The 21,552-nt window shown below is 44.4% G+C and overlaps 1 pseudogene; it reads left to right on the plus strand.

The window, feature by feature from the left end:
• The first annotated feature begins 508 nt into the window (after positions 1-508).
• LOC134369018 (histone-lysine N-methyltransferase PRDM9-like) lies at positions 509-21,261 on the plus strand (annotated as a pseudogene).
• The last annotated feature ends 291 nt before the right edge of the window (positions 21,262-21,552 follow it).

Consider the following 21,552-nt stretch of genomic DNA (forward strand, 5'->3'; position numbering starts at 1 on the left):
TGATACTTGCAGAGACAATCGTGCACTATTTCTGAGACCCCTAATTTTCCTAATCCTGAGGGAGGGCTTGCAGTACTGCTCTCTGCCTCTAGACCCGATGAAATCCAGCGCAGCATCATATAGAGCAACACATGGGCCCGACCCTCAGAGAACCTCATTCTGTCTGTGGGCTGGAACTGAAATACCCAGTACTGTCCAATGCGCCCACTTCGTGTCCTTAAGTACTTTATGTTGTCTGGGTTCGGTGCCACACAAGACGCAGGCATGGACTTTGGAGTGGAACACTCATTGGACTTTACAAAGTGCAAACCGGCTGTGTGTGTGCACTGCACCGGGCAAGCTTGGAGGGCTTCCTAGAGACAACGGCCAGGGCTCGCAGGCGGGGCAGTTGTGCCCCAGATGCCTGAGTACGGGAGGCGGGGCCATCCTGCGTGACAGCCACTACCTCTTCATCCATTGGCCGTGGACCCACAGTAGATGGCTGGGCGTGGCTGGGTGCCTTGGCGCCATGAAGCCGGCAGAGCGGGCCAAAGTCCTGCGCATGCGCAGAATGCCGTGACCAACCGCGAGGCTCCCGGAAGTTCTCAGAGCCGGAAGCTGCCTGCGGCTCGGCTTCTCTAGCTGCTGCTGGGGGTGTGCAGCTCAAGGCTTTCGACCTTGCGTACCCGGCGCAGCTGAGCCTGCTGAGGACCAGGGCAGCATGGCGAGTGAGGCGGGCTCCCGGGAGGAAGGGGCTTCCGCCGAACCCTGGATAAAGGTAGGTGTGGGAAAGGGCCCTGGGGAGGGAGGGGCCGGTAGGCCTCTTGGGGAGCAGCCGCCAGAGGCCAGTAATGGCGTGGGGTGTGCGACCCTGGCAGAGTTGGGTGGGACGCCCGAGGAGGCCTCCGGGACCGGGGTTGAAGCTGTGCAGGAAAGCGAGGCCTTGGCAGAGAGGGAGGCGGCGGCGACCGGGCAGGAGGTGGCGCCAGTTTTGTTTGAGGCAGTGGAGGTGGTGGAGGTCGCTGTGGAGGAGGAAAGAGGAGAAACCGGAAGAGGCTTGTGAGGAAGGAAAAGTCGACGACCAGGAGGATAAAGAGCAGGAAGACGTGGTGCTGTGCTTGTGGATGTAATGGCGGTGGCGGAGGTCGTTGAGTGGCAGGAGGAGCAGGAAGAGAAGGGGAAATCCGAAGAGGGACAAGGGGAGAGAGAAGTCGAGGAGCAGGAGGATGTGGTGCTTGTGTTGGTGGATGTTATTCAGGAGGTGGAGGGAGTTGAGTAGGACGAGGAGAAGGAGGAGCAGGAGCAGTGGAAGGGGGAGTGGGCGCAGCACGTGATGGACGGTGAGAGGGTGGTGTAGGAGCCTGACAGGGAAGAGGAGGAGGAGGAATTTGAGGAATAAGTTCAGGAAGAAGACCTGGGGGAGGAAACTCTGATGCAACTTGTAGAGCCTGAGGAGAAGCTTGAATAGAAGACCCCGACACAGACTCTGTGGAGCCCCATGTTGTCCTTATCCCCTCTGTAGTCACTGGAGGCCCTTCAGTTAGAGTTGGAGCCCGTGAACAACCAAGCCAGGAGGGCCTTTGCTCGTTTGAGGCAGAACCTGGTGCAGAGACGCAGGACTCATCTCGGTCACCGAAGGGCCATCATCCAGGGCATCCCTGGCTTCTGGGCCAAAGCCGTATCCTTTTGAATCTCGCTTTGTACTGACCAGTAGGAGCATGGGCAAGGGTAATAGCAATCGATCCACGGGACAGCTCAACATGAGAATATACAGGCTTTTCTGGCCGGTTGCTCAGTTGTTTAGAGAATGGAACTGATAGCACCAAGGACCAGTGTTCCATTCCTGTACTGGAAAACATCTACTTGGGGGTTGTGGGGGAAGGTACAGACTGAGGGAAGACGGAGCTGCAGCCACACTCGTGCAAATACAAATACTTATGGCACAGAGACACTAACTGGGGCGGAGAATTAGAAGTCATTCTGGATCAGTGTCGTGAATAGCACAAAGGAGTTCTCATGTAGAAAAGGTGTTTGAAGGACAGGCTTTGCTGACAATAATGCTGTAGGAAAGTGTATGAATTCCCACCCTAGTCAGTAAGAGCTGATAAAGTGCATACTTAGATACAAGCAGATTCACTTTTGCCCCTAGTACATCAGGGACACATAGAGCTCAGCATCCCTCAGAAAGGAGCCCCTCCCTGTGTCAACGTGGACAGTCTCCCATTTAAGGCCATGCAAGGCACCCATTGCCTTGAGTGTGTCTCATGAAAGGCAGGGAGGGCACGGTGCATAAGGTGTGGGAGACACAATGTGTGAGGTGTGGGAGACCCCTGCGCAACACACTCTCCTAGCTGTTTATACATGCTCAGTTGCTTCTAGCGCCTACTTCCGTAGCATGGAAAGGCTCCTTGACCTGAGGCAGATTGTGAACCACCCCGAGATGTTGGCCATGATCAGCGATGAAGATGAAGACTTGCTTAGCTACATGATCGACTTGGAGGTCAGAACTAGTGAGACTGAGGCTGGAAGGTTGAGCGGGGAAGGATAAGAGAAGCAATACTTTCAGGCAAACAGAAAAGGGTAGGTGACCTGAAGAGAAATTTTAACCTTCTCCACTTTGTCATGACAGGTGGAGGAAATCAGGCATCCCATTCACTGCTGCAAGATCATGTTGTTCTTTCGGAACAACCCGTACTTCCGGAATAAAGTGATTATTAAGGAATATCTCATTAATGTCACCGGTAGGAGGTGGATCCCAGGATGGGTAGTGAAGGTGTTGGGTTTATCATCGTCAGCATGCTCCAACCCCTTCCTGTATACTTTTCTTCCCTGCAGGATACAGGGCATCTCATTCCACTCCAGTTCAGTGGTATCAGGATTATGAACATGAGGCTTATAGCCGCAGGCACCACAACAGCAGTGTTAACTTCTTCAACTGGTTTTCTGACCACAACTTTGCAGGATCTAACAGGATCGCTGAGGTAGGGCCTCACTGCGAAAATTCAGAAATGACCAGGGAGGGTTCCCAGCCTTCTTGGGAATGGTGTCTGAACCCTGAGCGGTCCTGTCCTGGTTCCCCTAACAGATCATCTGTAAAGACCTATGGCTCAATCCCCTGCGGTACCACATGAGGATGCAGGTGCCTGGACAGGGAACCGAGAGGGCAGGTGAGCAGCTCAGGAAGTAGGGGCTGAAATGCATGTTTTTAGGTACCTGGACACTCATTTCACAAGTGTAGAAATTGAAAGACAGGGAATGACACAAACCAGGTCACCCAGGGCATCAAGATGAAACAGGAACGTTGGAGAAACTGCACTGCAAAACAAGTTATAGCTGGGGAAGCTTAAGCCCACTGCACTATAGTCAGTGTCCGGAGTCGTTTGGACAGAAGCAAAGCTCAATCCTTTACTTCTCTGAACTTAATTCCATGACAGCCAACCCCACCCTCAGTCATTTCTCCACCCCCTTAAATTTTGGCTCATCAAATGTTCCTCCTTTCACCCTTTCCACAAAAGGCTATGAATATTTGTACAGTCTCTCATTCCTTTCTCTCATCAATTTTCCATTTTGGTAATCAGTGTCTTTTAATTTTCTTGTTTATCTCCTTAGCTTATTCTACCCATACAGAGAACACTGGCAGTGGGGCAGATGTTACGGAGAGCAATTTCTAACACATGGTAAGGGGAAATTGAAGAGGTCACAAACGGAGAAGGGCTAGTTTTTCCTGGGCAGGACCTTGCATAATTAAAGCAATTTTTAACATTTTTCAGAGAAAATGAGTTTTTATGTGTGTTTGTGTGTTTTAGAGTATTCCAAGTTTTTGAGTTGAATATCTCGGAGCATCAGACTTTACCTAAAAAAGCAGAACTTCTAAAAAGTGACTTCAGATACAGTGTTCTCATGCTCAGGATTGAAAGAAAAGCCGGTCAGGTGATGAAAAATGCAGACAGCAAGACACTTGGATAAAATCGGATTGGTGTGAAGGAGAAATAAACACCATCAAACATATGTGTCTCTGTGTGTGTGCTTGTGTACCGGATTGGGGTGAGATTCTACATAGGTCAAATCCATGTGGGATTTTTAATTCTTTGTCCTGGAACTGTCAGTCTGTGGAGGATCTGGGCTTATAAAGTTGTAGAGAGCAGATACACCAAGGTTTGGGATTCCGTCTGAGGACTTTTTTTATTCCTTCCCCACAGAGCAGGGGGTTGTGGAGAAAGAAGAAAGGAAAGAGAAACAGTTTAGTTTGACACTTCTTGTTTTTCCCAGGAATGTGAGGGTAGTTCAAGGAAAGGACCTAGTGATTACAGAAGTAAGATAATCAGGGTGAAATTTTCTTGCACAGGGCTCCTCCAAATATCCTCTCTTGTGCGTTAAGAGAATTCAAGGTGGAAATATTAAAGTTCGTTTCTCTTCTGAACCAAATGTCATCCTTAGGTAGATGAATGCACAGTGCTTTGCTGGGACAATCAACCTGTCAGGGCCAGGCTTCCCAGCAACATTTTAAGAAATGGGAATATATGGTATATGAAGGGACTGTGGGAAAGGACACAAAGGGATGAGGGAAGGCAGTGAAGGTGTGGCTTTGTTTCTGGCAAAGGTGACTAAGTGAAAAGATAAACTTTTGGGAAAAAGCGGGTCTCCTTGTAGTTGTATGTGAGTCCCGTTGTTTTTCCAGGTGACTGAGTTTGGGCAAAAAATATAAACAGAGCAGGGAGGTGGAGTGGTTAAATATACAACTGCTAGACTTTCACCCATGTGCTGTCTGTTCCTAGATGATCCTAGATGTAGACATTATTCTTAATATTCCTATTTTCAGATGGTCTAAGCTTTTACCCAAGACCCTGTGTATTAGGTGAAGATACCAAAATGTAAATAGGTAAGCCATTATGAGTACATTCCTTTCTTGGTATACTCCAGTGAGAATGTTGTCTTAGTAAATGATACCCCACACCGTATTAGGAACCCAGAAACCTTTCATTTTCTGTGGTGTTTTCAGCATGTTGTGCATAAGGTTAACATAAAAGGAAAGAATGGGACAGGCTTTCTAAGCAACTTGGTCCATCTTGATCGAAACAGCAGGAACCTTTTCCGGTGCCATGTGCTGCTACCTATCTTCCATTGTGCTTGTAAAAGAGAGCAGTTCCAGAAGCCCTGCATGAGAGCAGGTCAGCAGATTTCTGTGTGCCCTTTTCTGACTATTTAGCTGCAAGTTTAGGGGTCTTACTTAGCGTTTAATGAATGGAGAAAAGGTTAGGAAAGGGTTCTCCAAATACTTATCTCCCGCTAGGCCTTGGTTGCCAGTTTTAACTGTAGCTGCTCTTGGAGTGAAATGTGAGGAGAACTTCCATGGAGGGTCTAGCAAAACCGTAGCTGTCTACTGTTGACTAAACTGCTATTGCCTAGTGGCTTGGTCATGTCCACCCAAGAGAATGCAGCTTCCTGAGTTTCGTCCTTGACTCATAGGTGTAATTCAGTCATATTACTGCTTTCACATGGTCCCGCTGTTTTGGGGTTACCAAAAGAAGTGTGAAATTGTACATTTTCCCTAATGCTTCCTTCCATGGAGTATCAGTGCATGTGGGCCTCATAATCACATGATTAATTTGTGAGCATTCTGACTTGATATCTCTGAACCACATTTGTTTTTCCTGATGTCAGTGTCTTGGTATTCTCTGTTTAAAATTCAAATTGAGTGTCTACATTTCCCCAGGTTTCTTTCTCATTCTGTGTGTGAGTGTGTGTCTCTTCCTCTGACTCTGCCTATACTTTTATCATCTGATATCATTTATCCTTGCTGATGTAAACTGAACACTCACATCTCTACAGTGGTTTCAATATTTTCATCTCTTTGCTTTGCTGTCTGCCACTGTTACCGTTTGTTCATTCATTCATATATAGTTTGTGTCTGAGTCTGTCTCCAAGTGAATTTGGCTGTTTTCTCCATTTCTCTGATTCTGCCTATACTTTTATCATCTGATATCATTTATCCTTGCTGATGTAAACTGAACACTCACATCTCTACAGTGGTTTCAATATTTTCATCTCTTTGCTTTGCTGTCTGCCACTGTTACCGTTTGGTCATTCATTCATATATAGTTTGTGTCTGAGTCTGTCTCCATGTGAATTTGGCTGTTTTCTCCATTTCTGCATCAAATCCGTCTATCTCCTTTAACTGAGATTATCTGTGAGTTATTTTTGTGAGTCACGGAAATGCTTTACTTATAGGCATAACTAACCTTGTTACATATTTAGAAACAGGGATAGCTTGTGCACTCACTGAAGTTAACGAGGAGCATAAATCCCACTTGGATCACATAAGAGAGGCTTTCGGAAAAGTCAGTAACAACTACGCCTCCTAGTTCTGCCCCCTTTACCCCTCGCCCCCAGAAGAGAATGAACGCTTTGAAGGGAATGTGTCAGGTCGTTTTCAAGGGCGGGGGTTCATCTTGGGTTTACTTGTCAGGTTTACTTGTAAGTGTTCTGTAAACACAGTGCAGTGGTGAATGGAGTTGATGGTCACAGCCCCTCCAGTTTTTAACTGGATTATTCCTTTAATAAACTTAATCTATGCACAATTTCTTCATGATTTGTTTGTTCTAAGCTATTTATGTATGGGTTTGTCATTGCATGAGAAGGTGTCAAAAAATCTCTTTTCTCGTTGACCTCCTGCAGAGAAGTGAGAGGGGGACATAAACTAAACAGGGCATTCTGAAAGGGCAGGTAACAGTGTGAGCCTATTCTACCTACAGGGTCTGGGTGTTGAAGAAATGTGAGGGCTTCAGGAAGAGATAATTTGGTCTAAAGGCTTCTAAGCCAAAGAACATTCTATCTGAACTTTCATGTCTTCTCAAGAATTCTGGGAGTTCGGGCAATTATTCTTCGAAATGTGGTTTTTTTTTGTTGTTGTTTTTGTGTGTGTGTTTGTTTTCCTGCCCTTTTCTCTTTAGCCTCTCTTCTGGGACTGTCATTCTGGGCTTCGACTGTTCCTCAAAACTCACTGGGGCTTGACCTCCATTGTAACAGTGCTAAGAGAGTGGGAAGTACTATTATAATATTTGCAAGATAGGGTCTTTGAGGAGGGATTGGATTGTGAGTACTATGCCCTTGTCCGTGAAGTAATGAGTTATCATGGGTGTGGTTCTGACAACTTTAGAAGGAAAGCAAGTGAGCAGGTTAGCTCTCTTGCTCACCCATTCTCTCCCTGTGACAGCCTGCATTGCTGTGGAGTCACCACCAAGAAGAGGCCTTCACCGGATATGTTTCCTGGACCTTGGACTTCCCAGCCTCCAGAACTGTAAGAAACATGTTTTGTTTCTTTATAAATCACTCAGTTTCAGGTTTTCTATTATCGGCAACAGAAGTGGATTAATACAATTGGCTTGCTTTATGGGGATCACACAGTCTCCTAGGCTGTGTTTATTTTTTTCTTTCTTCTCTCTTTCTGCTCGTCATACAGGATCATTTCAAGTGAACTAACTAAGTTTTCTGATTTTTTCTTCTGCATGCTCAAACCTTCATTTGAAACCTCTAGTGAAGGTGTCAATTCACATGTTATGGTTTTCGAGCTGTTGATTTCTATCTCCTTATTGAGAATCTCTATTTGGTTAGACATTGTTCCCTTGGTTTCTTTTATTTCTTTGTGCATCATTCACTTTACCTCTTGGACATATGTATGACAGTTGTTTTGGGTGATTTAAAGACTGTCTAATAAGTTCATTGGCTGGGAGTCCCCACCCACCATTTTTAAAATTATCATCATCATCATCATCATCATCATCATCATCATCATCATCATCATCATCACTATTTTCCCGTGAATGGGAAGTGCTTTCATGTTTCTTTGCATGCTTTGAAAAGTTTTCCCGTTTGTTAGGTTTTTGTTTTGTTTTGTTTTTGAAACCTGGAATTTATGATTATTGCAATGTAGTAATTTTGGAGAACACGTTATTCTCCCTCACCATGGTTTATTTCTGATCATTATAGTCGATTTTTTAAACTTACTTTTCAAAACTGTTTTGAGTAGACCATACTTGTCGTGTGCAATCACTGATGTCTCTGTTCCATTAAGCAGTAATTTGGGAGACATTTTTTTATGTGCCCAGAACAAAATGTAAGACAGGACAAATAAAAAAAGCTGTCTTGTTCTTTTCAGATTGGCTCAGAATTTTGGTACACCGTCAAAACTATACGAGCAGTTTACATCTGCTCAAGTCTTCTCTTGTGGATTACCTGAAGCCTAAAGATGAGCCTGAGAGAAAAGCTTGCTGTATTAGTCTGTTTTTGTTGCTTATAAAAAAATACCTGAACTGGGTGATTTATAAAGAAAATGAAATTTATTGCGAAAGTTTCTGAGGCTGGGAAGTCCAAAGTCCATCTGGTGGTGGCAACAGTGACCCAGGGGTCTCACGCTGCAAGATGGTGGAAGCTGAGAGAGAGAGAGAGCAGAGAGACAGACTCTCCTCTTCTTTTAAAGTCCTCAGAACCACGTCACTCACCACCATTTTTAAACCATTCACTACTGCATGGCGCTATAATCCAATCACCCCTTCAGGGATCCACCCAGAGCGGCCAGTCCCTGAGGTTTGGGGCGGATTGTCCACAAGGCGGGAAAGACCAGGTCCCCCCTTACCACCCGAGCCTAGGACTGAGGGGAGCCTGTGACTGACAGGCTTGGCTCCTCCCTACTCTCCGCCCCTTTATGTCCTTCTGATCGCTCATTGGAGGGAGCGTTTGGGTCACAACTCTGATAGGTGGTTTGGTGGTACCGGTGGCTGCGTGGCCGTTTCAACCAGAGAGGATCCCAGCGGGCGCCAGTCAGGGTGGGCAGCGGGGCAGGAGAAAGCCAGGGAGACTGACAGGAACTCGGGAAGTCTTTGCCGTGCAGTAAGAAACCCTTGTAAACCTTTAGCCCGAGACCTTCAAATTTCATCCTGGGAAACCCCAGATCCCCTGATCCCCAAGAGACCTCGAATCCGCTAACCTGGACCGACCTCAAACCCCCTCGGCCTGAGACCCCGACGCACCTCAGCTTCAGACACCTCAAATCTACCGTTCACCCACAGGAACGCCAAATCCTCTAATGCTTAGAGCCCAAACACCCTAAGCCTGAGGAATCACAATTCCCCTCAGCCTGGGAAACGCTAAATACCGCAGCCACAGAGAGACTGAATTTCCCCGAGCTCAGAGATCCTACTCAGCCTGGAAACGTCCTTCTGCTTCAAAGACCCCCAAATAACGTCAGTGTCAGAGAGCCTAATGCCCCCTAATGAGAGACCCCAAATCTCCTTAGCCTGAGAGACCCCGAGTTTCCTCAGCCTCAAAAATGCAAAATCCTCTCATCCTCAGGGACCCCAAACTCCCTTTACCTGATGAATCCCAAAGCCTCTCGACCTGAGTATCCCAAATCTCTTCAGCACGAAAGACCCAAAATCTTGTCCTGAAAAACCCCAAATACTATCAGCCTGAGATACCCCAAATCCCCTCAACCCCAAAACCCCCAGAACCTCAGCCTGAGAGACCCCAAATCTCATTGGCCTTGGAGACCCGCAATCTCCTCAGCCTGTGGGATTGCTGCTCCTTCGAGATCCAGACTGCTTTACTCCCACAGTTTTCCAGAATCTCCAGTTGAAGATCCCAGAAGCTTCCTATGAGAAATGTTCATTTCCTCTCAGTGGAGCTGGTGAGTCTGACCAGAGTCCCATCAGTCAGGGGGCCTCAAAGTCTCCATGGGCCTCCCCCAGCCCTCACATCTCAGGACTCCCCTCGAAGATACCTGAGCCTTGACCCTCAGGCACCTTTGCCACCCTTCCTCAGAAGCGTCAAGATGCAGGGGAACTGAAACAGTACAGCTTATGTTAGGTGGTCTGTCATGGCCAGCAGAGACCCTCCCCCTATCCCATCGATAGCCCTCAGACCTCCCCAACATCCTCCAGTTCTTGCAAGGTCTCCACATCTTCCTGGTCTGGACAACATGGCCAAGTGGAGAAGACAGAGCCTGGCTGTGCATAATGGTCTGGGCTGTGGCCTCCTCTCAGCACCATCTCTTTCCACAGGAATGTTGGCCTTGTAGCTGGGAGACTCAAGGGTTCTTCCCAACCTTGGAGTTGGAGCAGGTAGTTGCCAGCCTGTCCCAGCACCGAGAGCCCCAACAGGTCCCGGGAGGAGACCCCTGAGGGAGATGAAGGGAGTACAGGGCAGAAGCCCAAGGTGAGAGGTGGGGGAAGTCAAGCTGGGCTCCAAGCAGGATCTGTAAGAAGGATGGAGAGGGGAACCGAGTGACAGGAGCTGGTGTCTGGGGGGCCACAGACCCATGGCCTGCAACTCTGTGTGACCCTGGCTGTGAATGTGCGTGGAGTGGGGACAATTTGTCCCGTCTGGGACATGGGAGAGAAGAGGACACTGGAATCAAACTCTCTGTGTTGGGGAGAGCTAGAAAAATGCTGTGTCCTCTCAAACAGGACACAATCTGGGGAGGGCGGGAACAAATGTCTTTATCCATGTTTCACAGAGACCACCCCAAGGCCCCAGGCTGTGTTCTGCTTGTTATGATTACAAGGTAGAAGAAAAGGCCCCACTCGGTGTTGTGATGTATACAGTAAATCACTGATGAACTATGTTATTTTCTCTAGGCTAAAGATGCGTTCAAAGGCATTTCGATATACTTCTCCAAGGAAGAAGGGGCAGAGATGGGAGAATCGAAGAAAATTTGCTATAGGAATGTGAAAAGGAACTATAATGAACTGATTAACATAGGTTACTCCAAGTGCTGGCTGCAGACCAGCCTGGGAAATAGAAAACAGGTCTTCTGTCCCTGTATTATTATGGCTCTCTCTTAGGTGGCTGCATCTGCCCACAGTTCCCTTCTGTATGGAGACAAATCTGGAGGGGAAATTTTGTTCTTTTTATTTGTCAGGGTATGGCTGAGTGTCGGCACTAGTCATGCAGAGCTCACATCTTGACCTTGTTCAAGACTCTCCCAGCCCATGCTGAGCCACACTGGCTTTGTGGTGCTTTCCATTGCCACCACCCTTTGTTCCTCCTCCCACCTCTTCCCTTTTAGGACAAAGATTTGGCTTCTTTCTAGAGCCCCTCGAACAGCTTTCATGTGTCACTGGAGGCAGGCCAAACTCCATGTGGATGACACTGAGGATTCCGATGAAGAATGGATACCTAGGCAGAAAGGTGAGGGGCCAGGAGGAATTAGAAGTGACCTCCTGAAACCAGCCTGGGTTGATGTCTCGGCTTTATCTTAGGAGTTAACAAAGGAGAACATGTTCTCTCAAAAACAAATGTTCAACAAACAAGCAAGATGCGAAAGAGTATATACAGTAAGAGGCTGTTCATATAAAGGTTTTAAACGTGTAAAATGATTACATATTTTATTTACAGATACAGTAATAAGTGCTAAAAGTATAAAAACCTGAATGTGAGTAAGAAATACCAAACTCTTAGAAGTTATCATCACAAGAGAAGGAGGAAGGGCTGGCAGGTGGCTTCACTATGTCATAGTTACCTTTTTTGTTTGTTTTATTTTTACTTTTGAATTTTGAAATAAAAAGTAGAAATAAAAACATCTCAAGCAGCTGTGGCAGAATGTTGAAATGGGACTGCATGGTGGTGGATTTATGTTTTCCAGCATTATTCTCTGTACTTTTCTATACGTTTAAAGTTTACCATTCTTTAAAGTCATAAAGAAAGACTGGTTTTGCTAAACATTGTTAATTAATTAGTGGGCAATTTAACTAAACCTTAATTGAACTGTAAATCCACCAAAGAGCTTTCTAACCCTAATCTCATAATAGTGCAGTCATTGGATCAAGTGTCTTAGAAGAAGAAATGACTAACCCCACGGTTTGTCACACATCATTATCTGGATTCAGTTAAATCCCCATCTTAGTCAATTTATTGTTTCTTATTGTGGTAAGAAATCACATAACATAAACTCACCCTCCTAACAGCTTTTGAGTGTTTCATATTATTAGCTATATACACACTGATGTGCAAGAAACTGCTAGAACTTTTTCATCTTGCATGACTATAAAACTATACCCATTGAACAACAACACCCCATTTCCTCCTGCCCCAGCTCTTGGCAACAATTCTACTTTGTTTCTATGAATTTGATTACTTTAGATACCTCAAATAATGAACCATGCCATATTTGGCTTATTGTGACTAGCTTATTTAACTTAGTAAAATGTCTTCAGGATTTATCCATGTGGCAGCATATGGCAGGGTTTCTTTATTTTTTAAGGCTAAATAATATTCCATTGTATTTCTATACCACATTTTCCTTATCCATTCATTTTTTAATGGATATTTAGGTTTCTTCCACCTCTTGGGGGGAATCTCTCTCTTCCTCTTCTTATAAAAAGCACTAATCCCATCATGAGGACCCCACCCTCATGAACTCATCTAGCCCTAGTTACTTCCTGAAAGCTCCATCTCCAAATATTATCACACCAGGAAGTAGGGTTTCAAAATATGAATTTTGGAGGAAAAAAACCCAGTCATAGCACCCACTCTTTTAACTGAGTTTTTTTCTTGCTGAGTTGTAGGAATTCTTTATATATTCTAGATATTAACCCCTCATCAGATATATGGTTTGTAAATATTTTCTTCCAGTCTGTAGGTTGCCTTTTCACTCCTTGATTGTTTCCTTTGGTGCTCAGAAGTTTTTAAGTTTTACATACTTCTCTTTGTCTATTTTTGCTTTTGTCACTTATGCTTTGGTGTCATTTCCAAGAAATCGTGGCCAAACTCAATTTCTTGAAGCTTTCCCCCATGTCTCCTTCTTGAAGTTTTATACTTTTGGGTGTCACATGAAGGCCTTTAATCTATTTTGATGTAATTTTTGTATGTAGTGTAACATAGGGTCAATCTTCATTCTTTTGCATATGGTGATCGAGTTTTCCCAATACCATCTCTTGAAGAGACTGTCCTTTCCTCCATTGTGTGGTTTTGTTCAGCGTTTTTTCATGAAAATCAAGCCAATATATATATATATTTTTTTAAATAAATGTAATAGAAACCTTGTCAACACAAGATGAAGCAGAGATGAGGTTTTGTTTTGTTTTGTTTGTTTTTTGGTGGGTGACCAGTTACTTCAGTTGGTTAGAGTGTGGTGTTAACACCAAGATCCAGAGCTCTATTTTTAAAAAACATTTTAAGAAAATTAGCAGTGCCTCCAATAGAAGCAAAGGTCTTCATGGTACTTCAGAAACCATTTTCAAATCACCCTTGGATAATACTTGGAATTGTCACTCTCTAGTTCAGAATTCTCTGTCCCTAATGAGAATCTTCTGAGCTTGGAAATATTTACCCATCAAAACACTGATTTCTCATCACCTTTTGGTCAATCCTCCTTGGGTGGTCTTCAGAGTGGAACAGAGTAAACACCAGAAGGTGAATACCTGAAAAATCCTATTGACACAACAATCTTCCTCATGTAAGATCCAAACACAGGTAAGAGAAGGAGAATGTGCACAGTATCGTAGGACTGCTGCCTCCCTTTTCTGATCTCTTTAGCACAATGTCGGACATCATCCTTTTAAGAGTTAATAAGAAGAGCAATGATAATCACTACTGCTTGTTTTATTTTTGCAATATTTCAGACTTTATTTTAAGCATTGTACGTGAATAAACTCACTCAAACCTTACAACAACCCTATGAAGTTGGTACTATAAGCATAACCATTTTGTGGATGAGAAAACTGAAGTACAGAAATGTTAGATTATGCCTGACATCACAGTCAGTAGTGGTTCAGTCTAATCCAATACTCCTTCTTTCCCTAAAGTACTTAAGAGCTGATTAAAACTTTCTTCTTTTGTAAAGTTCATGCTGCCTTACTCATACACCTTTACATTATTCATCTGACTGATTATTTCAACCTGATTCTTCTCTGATGTGCTAAGTGAGAGATACGCTAAGACAGTCTGAGGGGAGCTTGGCAATATACAGTCAATTTACATTGTGCCTGGTCCCAGATGAAGACGGAGATAGTTCCTACTCTCTCATAAGGGACCCATTCGGATGTGAGAAGACTGCTCCTAGCCCTGAGAAGTTTGAAGTTTGATTGAGAAACAACAGATAGGAGAATGACTTAGCACTTCATGTATATTACACTATTCAGTAGAAATGTATCCTGGTACTGATTTTAAATGCTCATCCCTGTAGGAAGAAGTTAACTGCTCCTTCCTCTGGGCCCGAACTAGGCAAATCTCATGCTGTTTGTAATCATTTGTATAGCCTGCCACCTCTGTATTACGAGCTCTTTGAGAGCCTGGTCCATAACTGATTATTCTCAGGAGTCCCAGGCCCAACTCAGAGCCCTTGATGACCCCCTCAGTGTTTTCTGAATAATTCCAAATTTTTCAAATTAGAATAGAGGTAACAGGGTCAGAGAGTGCTGAAGATAATATCTTTGAATTAGATTTTGGCTGTAGAGATGGTTGAGGAGGAAAATTGATGTCAGGACTATAAGAGAAATTATTAATCTCAAAACACTTTGGTGAGCGTTATTACATTTCATGTTCACTGTACCATTAAGAATTAGCATGTATGCCAATTTACGGATCGGGAAAGTGAATAGAATTAGCTGGTAGTACACCATTACTTAGGCAGAATTGGTACAGGAACTAGTTAATTCAATTTCAAAGTTAAATATCCCTTCCAGGATATGGCAGTTTGCAGCTCTTAGCATCACTCTCTTAGTTGTCTAGATAACCTTTATGCCAACTGTTTCTTCTCTTCCCAACCTCACTGTTCATTCTCCAGATGTGTTTTGTACCCTCTGTGCTTTCCTACCTTTCTCCTTCTGTCAAATGTCTCCTAGTTCATAGAAGATCCCCTCTTTTTCCCTATAAGCCCCTACCTCCTTCTTTCACAGACCTTGTTGAGTCTCCAGGTAGTCTTCCAGATTATTCTCCCTCCCTCGCTCTCATGTATATATAGAAAGTTGAATCAAAAGAGCCTTAAGACTGTCCTGCCCACACAGGCCTTTCCCTTTCTCTCTGGTATTCAGTCACTCCAAGTTTTTCCAGGGATTGTTGAACCATTAACTAAAGTCATGCATGTGAAAACAGGTTGCAAGCCCTAAGGAATGAAAGAAATGTATGTTGTCTTTTAATATGTGATTCTCACATTAAAGGGAATATCCAGATCACTGTTAAATAATGAATCTATTTTGAAGAAATTGTCAGGAACAACAGATTTACTGAACACAAGGGACTCAGAGAAGGCCCGGAAACGAGTGTCCCCTCCTGCAGAAGCAAGTACCTCCGTACAGCATTCTAGAGAAAAATTGGGTAAGAGAAAATAATTTGGGGACTTTATTCCCTCTAGGTCCTTTAGAAAGGTTGATGAGTATGGTCTAGATATGTGGCATAGACTTTCGATAGACCTGTGCTTAAGCTGGACTAAGCTGAGACCAGAAGTTAGATGCTGTATTGAATAACATGTAAGAACAAACACTAACTCTGAAGTCACACACTTGTTATAATCCACGTAGAATAATTTGGACCTTGGGAAGACATTATAAATTCTCTGAGCTCATTAATGCTAATCTGTAAAATGAAGATAAGGACCAATGGCTCATATATTGTTTAAAAGCACTAAAATAAATATACATTCAAGGTGTCCAATAAATCCATCTGTGATAATAGAGACCACATTTTCTTACTGTATATCCCTGCCCTTGTTCAATGCCTAATATGTAATGCAACTTCAACAAATATTTTATGGATAAATACATGCATGAATTAACGGTTTGTGACTAGAAAGTTTCGGAAGTTAATCCTGATCCTGGGAATCCAGAAACTAAAATTGAATTATGCATCTGTAGTCAGTGTGGGTGTAGAGTCTTAGTCTCTCTGAAATAATAGTTAAGAGGTAGTGAAGGGGTGGCGAGCCAGAGTATGTAGAAGGATAGACAATAATTTGATGGTAGGAGATTTCACATATTATGACGATACAGGGACAAACACTCCAGACTCCTAACTTCACTCACTTACTCTTCTCCAATGTAGAACTCAAGAGAAAGGAGATTGAAATGAAGATGTGTAGCCTGCGAGAAAGGGTCATGCATACAAAGAGGTCTGTGAACCTCAGGATGATGACTACCTGTGTAAGTGACCCTTTTGGCCCACTCATGGAGAAGGCTATGTCCCGGTACAATAATTTTATCTTGTTGTTTGAACCCAAATCATTCCTTTATTCTGGTGGCTTGGAGTACAGGATTGAGGCTGAATTATGTAAATGCTGGGCTCTTTCTGAAGCTCTTTATATCCAGGAACACGCACTATACTTTTCCTAATCCCTGCTGCTCTTGCCTTCAGATTGTGAGCAATGCCAGGACTACTTCATCGACAGCTGACTGGCATATAGACACCCTACATTTGAAAAGGACAGTGCAGTGGACAAGGGGCATCCCAACCACTCAGCCCTCACTTTGCCCCCTGGGCTGAGAATTGGGCCGTCGGGCATCCCTGAGGCCGGGCTTGGAGTATGGAATGAGGCATCCGATCTGCAGTTGGGTCAGCACTTTGGCCCCTATGAGGGCCAGATCACAGAAGATGAAGAGGCAGCCAACAGTGGCTACTCCTGGATGGTGAGAAGGGCCTACCTTAACCCCGTCTTCTGGCTTCCTATATCCCTTCTGTGCCTTTGGTGGGACATCACCTTCTACATGCTAGAACATGGATAGTGACAACATGGTTAGATCTGTGTACTTAGTGGTCTTTGCATGAACCTGGAACTCCTATTTAAAGGTCAGTGGGTGAGTGGGAGAAAAGGGGCACAGAGACAGAAAAAGTGCATTCTCCCTATGGTGCCTCAGCTCTGACGGGACAAATCAACTCAGATGTGTAGATGATGCTGAGGAGTACACAGCATGTGTCACCATTGGCGGCTGAATCCATGCAGGCTCAAATGCATGGATGACAGTAGAATAAAATAATTCTGATTATTACCTGCCCATCAAACCCAAAAATGACTAACTTATTTTTCTGAAACTCAGATCACCAAGGGGAGAAACTGCTATGAGTATGTGGATGGAAAGGACAAATCTCGGGCCAACTGGATGAGGTAAGGCCAATAGGTTTCGGGTTCCAGCAGGGACACTCATCTCTCTCAAGCTCGGCTTCTTTCCTCCTCAGCATGCCTCCCTCGATGGTTTTTACACTCTCTGCTCCCCTTACAATGTTCTTTCTTATTATGAACATCCAGGAAAAAAGAGGTAAAATAAAAACACTACCATTTTTTAATCAAAAAACTAAATCTCTATGATAGACAAAATTGGGGCACCAGGATAAACCCTGAGGAGCCTAGATTCATTGGGGATGCTGGATTCACACTTTAATTTATCTAATCAGCATTTATTAAGCATTTACTGTACTCTAGTTTAGAAAATGGAGTACATCTCATGAATAGATCACACAACCCATGCCCTTGTGAAGGACTATTGCAAGCATAAATGAAACATTTGATTATAGGAGAAGTACACAAGGCCAAGACAATGTAAAACAAGGGACCTTTAATCTGTGAGGACAGGAATTCTTCCCAGCTTCAGTGAAATTAAAACCTGAAGCCTGAGAAGTGAGCTGCAGGGTGGTCATGGACCTCTGTGCTGCATGGACCAGCCCCTTTCCATGAAAGTTCTTGTTTTATTAGAGGATAAGAATAGGGATATGCTGTTATTATTGTGTATTATCGTGCTAGGCCAAAGGAACATCTAAGTTTCTATGGGAACCCAGGGAGGCAGATGAATGGCACCTGGGTAAACTATGGGAGATTAGAAAAAGGTCTTTCAAAAGTAGATAGACTTGGGGTGATTATAGAATGATGTGAGCTAATCTAGAAGCAGAGTACATGATTGATTAAACACCAAATTCTGTGGTATAAGTAGAAATCGATTGAGAGTTTAGAAAAGTGAGAAGTCAGTGTTTTATGGCCAATCATGGTGAAGGTAAGTCTGTAATTGGGCTTTGAAGAATGGTTAAGTAGGCAAGGGGGGAAAAGCATTCCAGGCAGAATGAGCACCATAAGCAGGACTTGGAGAAAGAGGCTTAGGTATGAACAGCAGGTTCCTGGAGGAGGGTAACGGCATGGCCAGTCACAGCATGGGGGCCTTGACCATCTGGTGACAAGCCCAACATGGCCCTGGCAGGTAGTGGAGACTCACTGCCTGTTATTTTCTGTCCCTTTGTCTGCCTCAACCCCAGGTATGTGAACTGTGCCCGGGATGATGAGGAGCAGAACCTGGTGGCCTTTCAATACCATGGGCAGATCTTCTATCGAACTTGCCAGGTCATCAGGCCGGGCTGTGAACTGCTGGTCTGGTACGGGGATGAATATGGCCAGGAGCTGGGTATCAAGTGGGACAGCAAGTGGAAGAAAGAGCTCACGGCAGGGAGAGGTAGGCACCACATTATTCTTTAAAAAGTACAGAAAAGAAAGAATTCTCCTTGGGAATTTTCATGGTACAACTGTTAAGTAGAGTAAAATGCAGTCTGAAGTCAGAAAAATTTCAAATCAGGTGTTTCTGAAATTAAGGCTTTGTTTTATATGCATTTGACTTTTAGGGACAATTTATATTTTAAAATTTTTGTTCTCATTTTATTTTTTTAACTACTTTATATGCAAAATATATAACAACATATAGTCCTGACAGGCTTAGAGACAAAGAACAAGTTCTCAAGCACCTACCGGCTGTTTCAACAAGGCAGTTTCTTCTGGCTCTTTTAATTATTTCTTAATTTCTTCCGTATTTCTAAATAACATACATATGTTGTTTTTCATTCATTCATTATTTAAGTTAGTTGTCATGTGAATTCTTACTCTGTGCCAGACAATGTTCGAGGAATAGGAAATATGGATAGAACAAGATGATCAGAATAAGTGCTATTGAGCAGCTGACATGTGAGTTAGGGAAACACGCAGACACACACAGGCATGTGCATAAAATGAGATAGTCATTCATGCTTTCAAGAAAACTAAGCCAGTAAAGTGCCTAGAGATCATCATGAGTGGAGGGAGGGTATGGCAGGGAACATGAGGGAAGGTTCCTCTCAGGACATAACATTTGAGAGGTGCAGAGTTGTGCTCAAATGTCTCCAGGCAGAAGGAGCAGCTCGTGCAACAGCTCTGAGGCAGGAGAGAGTGAGGGTGTTTGAGGAATGGCTGAGACCACCCAGGTGAAGGAAGCAGAGAAGAGAGCAGAGGTCAGAGAGATACACAGAAGCCTGGACATATAGTGCCCATGATTCCTGCCAAGACACTGGGGATTTTCCTGAGATGGAAACAATTGTGGAATTTGAGTTAATTTTCAGAAAATAATCTGCAGTGTGTAATCCCCTCAGAGGCCACATCAGTCTCCAGGTAAGAGAGGATGGTGGGTTGGATAAAGATGGGAGTCAGGAGGAAAGAAGTCTGATTAGGGATACAATTAAAACAGAACTTCCTATTAAATTTGAAATGTGTTAAGACTGAATGAAATACCTCAAGTAGGAATACTTGATGTGTCACCCAAGGAAGAACATATTTTTATTTTATGATTTGTGGACACTGAGATGGAAGCAATCCATAATCTAGTTTAGGCAGCAGGAACCAGAGTCCTTTACTCAAGGGGGCCTGGACCACTCTGAATCCCACTTCCTGATGGAGAACCCGGTACACAAGAGTCCTCAATTAAATGTCTTTGACTGGGGAGACTCAAACTCAGGTGTACTTACACATGCTCTTTAACTCTACACTGCCTTCTACATTTGTGCATCTCCAAACGAAGTGGTTCCTGACTTACTAGATCCTTTTCCCCTCATAAGAAAAGTCACTAAGGATGAGTCCATCCATAATAGCCCCTTTTCGTGTTGCTATAACACAATACCTGAGACTGGATAATTTATAAAGAACAGAGGTTTATTTAGCTTATGATTCTGGGATAGCTGCACCTGGCATGAGCCTCAGGCTGCTTCTACTCATGGTGGAAAGTGGTAGGCAGCTGGCGGGTACAAGCAGCAAGAGGAAGCAAGAGAAAGAGATGGGGGAGGTGCTAGGGTCTTTTAAACAACCAGCCCTCATGGGAACTAATAGAGTGAGAACTCACTCACTACTGCCACCTTCCGGGGAGAACAGAAATTCATTCATGAGGGATCTGCCCCCATGATTCAAACAGCTCCCAACACTGCCATATTGGGGATCAGATTTTCACATGAGTTTTGAGGGGACAACACATCCAAACTCTATCACCATCTATGTAATCCAGAGTTATTATTTCTCAGTAGAATAAAATAGCTGCAGATGCTCTATCAGGAAAAGTACCCAGAGATTAGGGAGAGAAGAGGATATGATATGACCTAGAAGATAATTGTAGTGTGTGTGGGGGGGAAGTCACTGCAGTTCCTTCTGTATAAAGACTGAAGCTGCCTCTGATGCTATTGAAGGTCCCTGGTTTGGCTGATCCATAGACAAGGCCCTTGATGTGGGCTTTCTAGATTTCTGAGGAAGATGTAGTAAACAAAAACAGAATGAAAAATAGACTGTAAAGGAATGCTCGGTGGGAGACAGCTTGTATTAACACATGAGGAATGATTAGTGGAGCAGGCCTTACCATACAACAAAGCAGATGGCCCAGTTGTCTACACCTCCCCTGACCAAAACCTTCTGCTTTCAGCGGAACCAAAGCCAGAGATCCACCCTTGTTCTTCATGCCCTCTGGCCTTCTCCAGTCAGAAATTCCTCAGGCAACATGTGGAACACAATCACTCCTCTCCAACCTTCCCAGAGACATCTGCAAGAGAACATCTCCAGCCAGGAGATCTCTGTGCAGTGGGTCAGAATCAGGAGCAGCAACATCCTGATCCACACAGCTGGAATGATGAGGCCGAAGGTCAAGAGGCCAAAGAAAGTTCCAACCCTTATATAAGAGGACAAGGCACAGGAGGATTTCAAGCACATTTTCCAGCCCGCCCAAAGGCCAAATGGGGAGTTCTAGGGAGAGTGAGATGGAAGAAGAGTCCAGAACAGGCCTGAAGGTGAATCCAGAGAACACAGGCAAGTTATCTGTGGGGGTAAGAATCTCAAGAATTGCAAAAGTCAAGTGTGGAGAGTGTGGGAGAGGCTTCAGTAACAAGTCAGGCCTCATCTGACACCAGAGGACACACACAGGGGAGAAGCCCTATGTTTGCCGGGAGTGTGGGAGAGGCTTTGGCTGTAAGTCACACCTCATGCGACACCAGAGGACACACACAGGGGAGAAGCCCTATGTTTGCAGGAAGGGCAAGTGAGTCAGCAGTAAAACCACATCTCAACAGAGAGTGTGTGGCCACCACACACCTCCACAACCCAGCACTGAGGGAACTTCAGAGAACTTCTCTTGACCTCTCATATTCCCCAGGAGTGTAGAGACAGATGTGACCGATCAAACACACCCTCCATTTTCATGACCAGAGATGAGGCAGAAAATATGGGAGGCAGGGGTTCCTTAAGGGTTCATGGTCTGTGGACGGGTGCGGATCCCCTCCATGTCCCACTTGGCTCCCCTCCATGTCCTTCTGGCCTCCTGTTCCAATAAACAT

Source organism: Cynocephalus volans, unplaced genomic scaffold, assembly GCF_027409185.1.
Source record: "Cynocephalus volans isolate mCynVol1 unplaced genomic scaffold, mCynVol1.pri scaffold_35, whole genome shotgun sequence".
Lineage (NCBI taxonomy): Eukaryota > Metazoa > Chordata > Mammalia > Dermoptera > Cynocephalidae > Cynocephalus > Cynocephalus volans.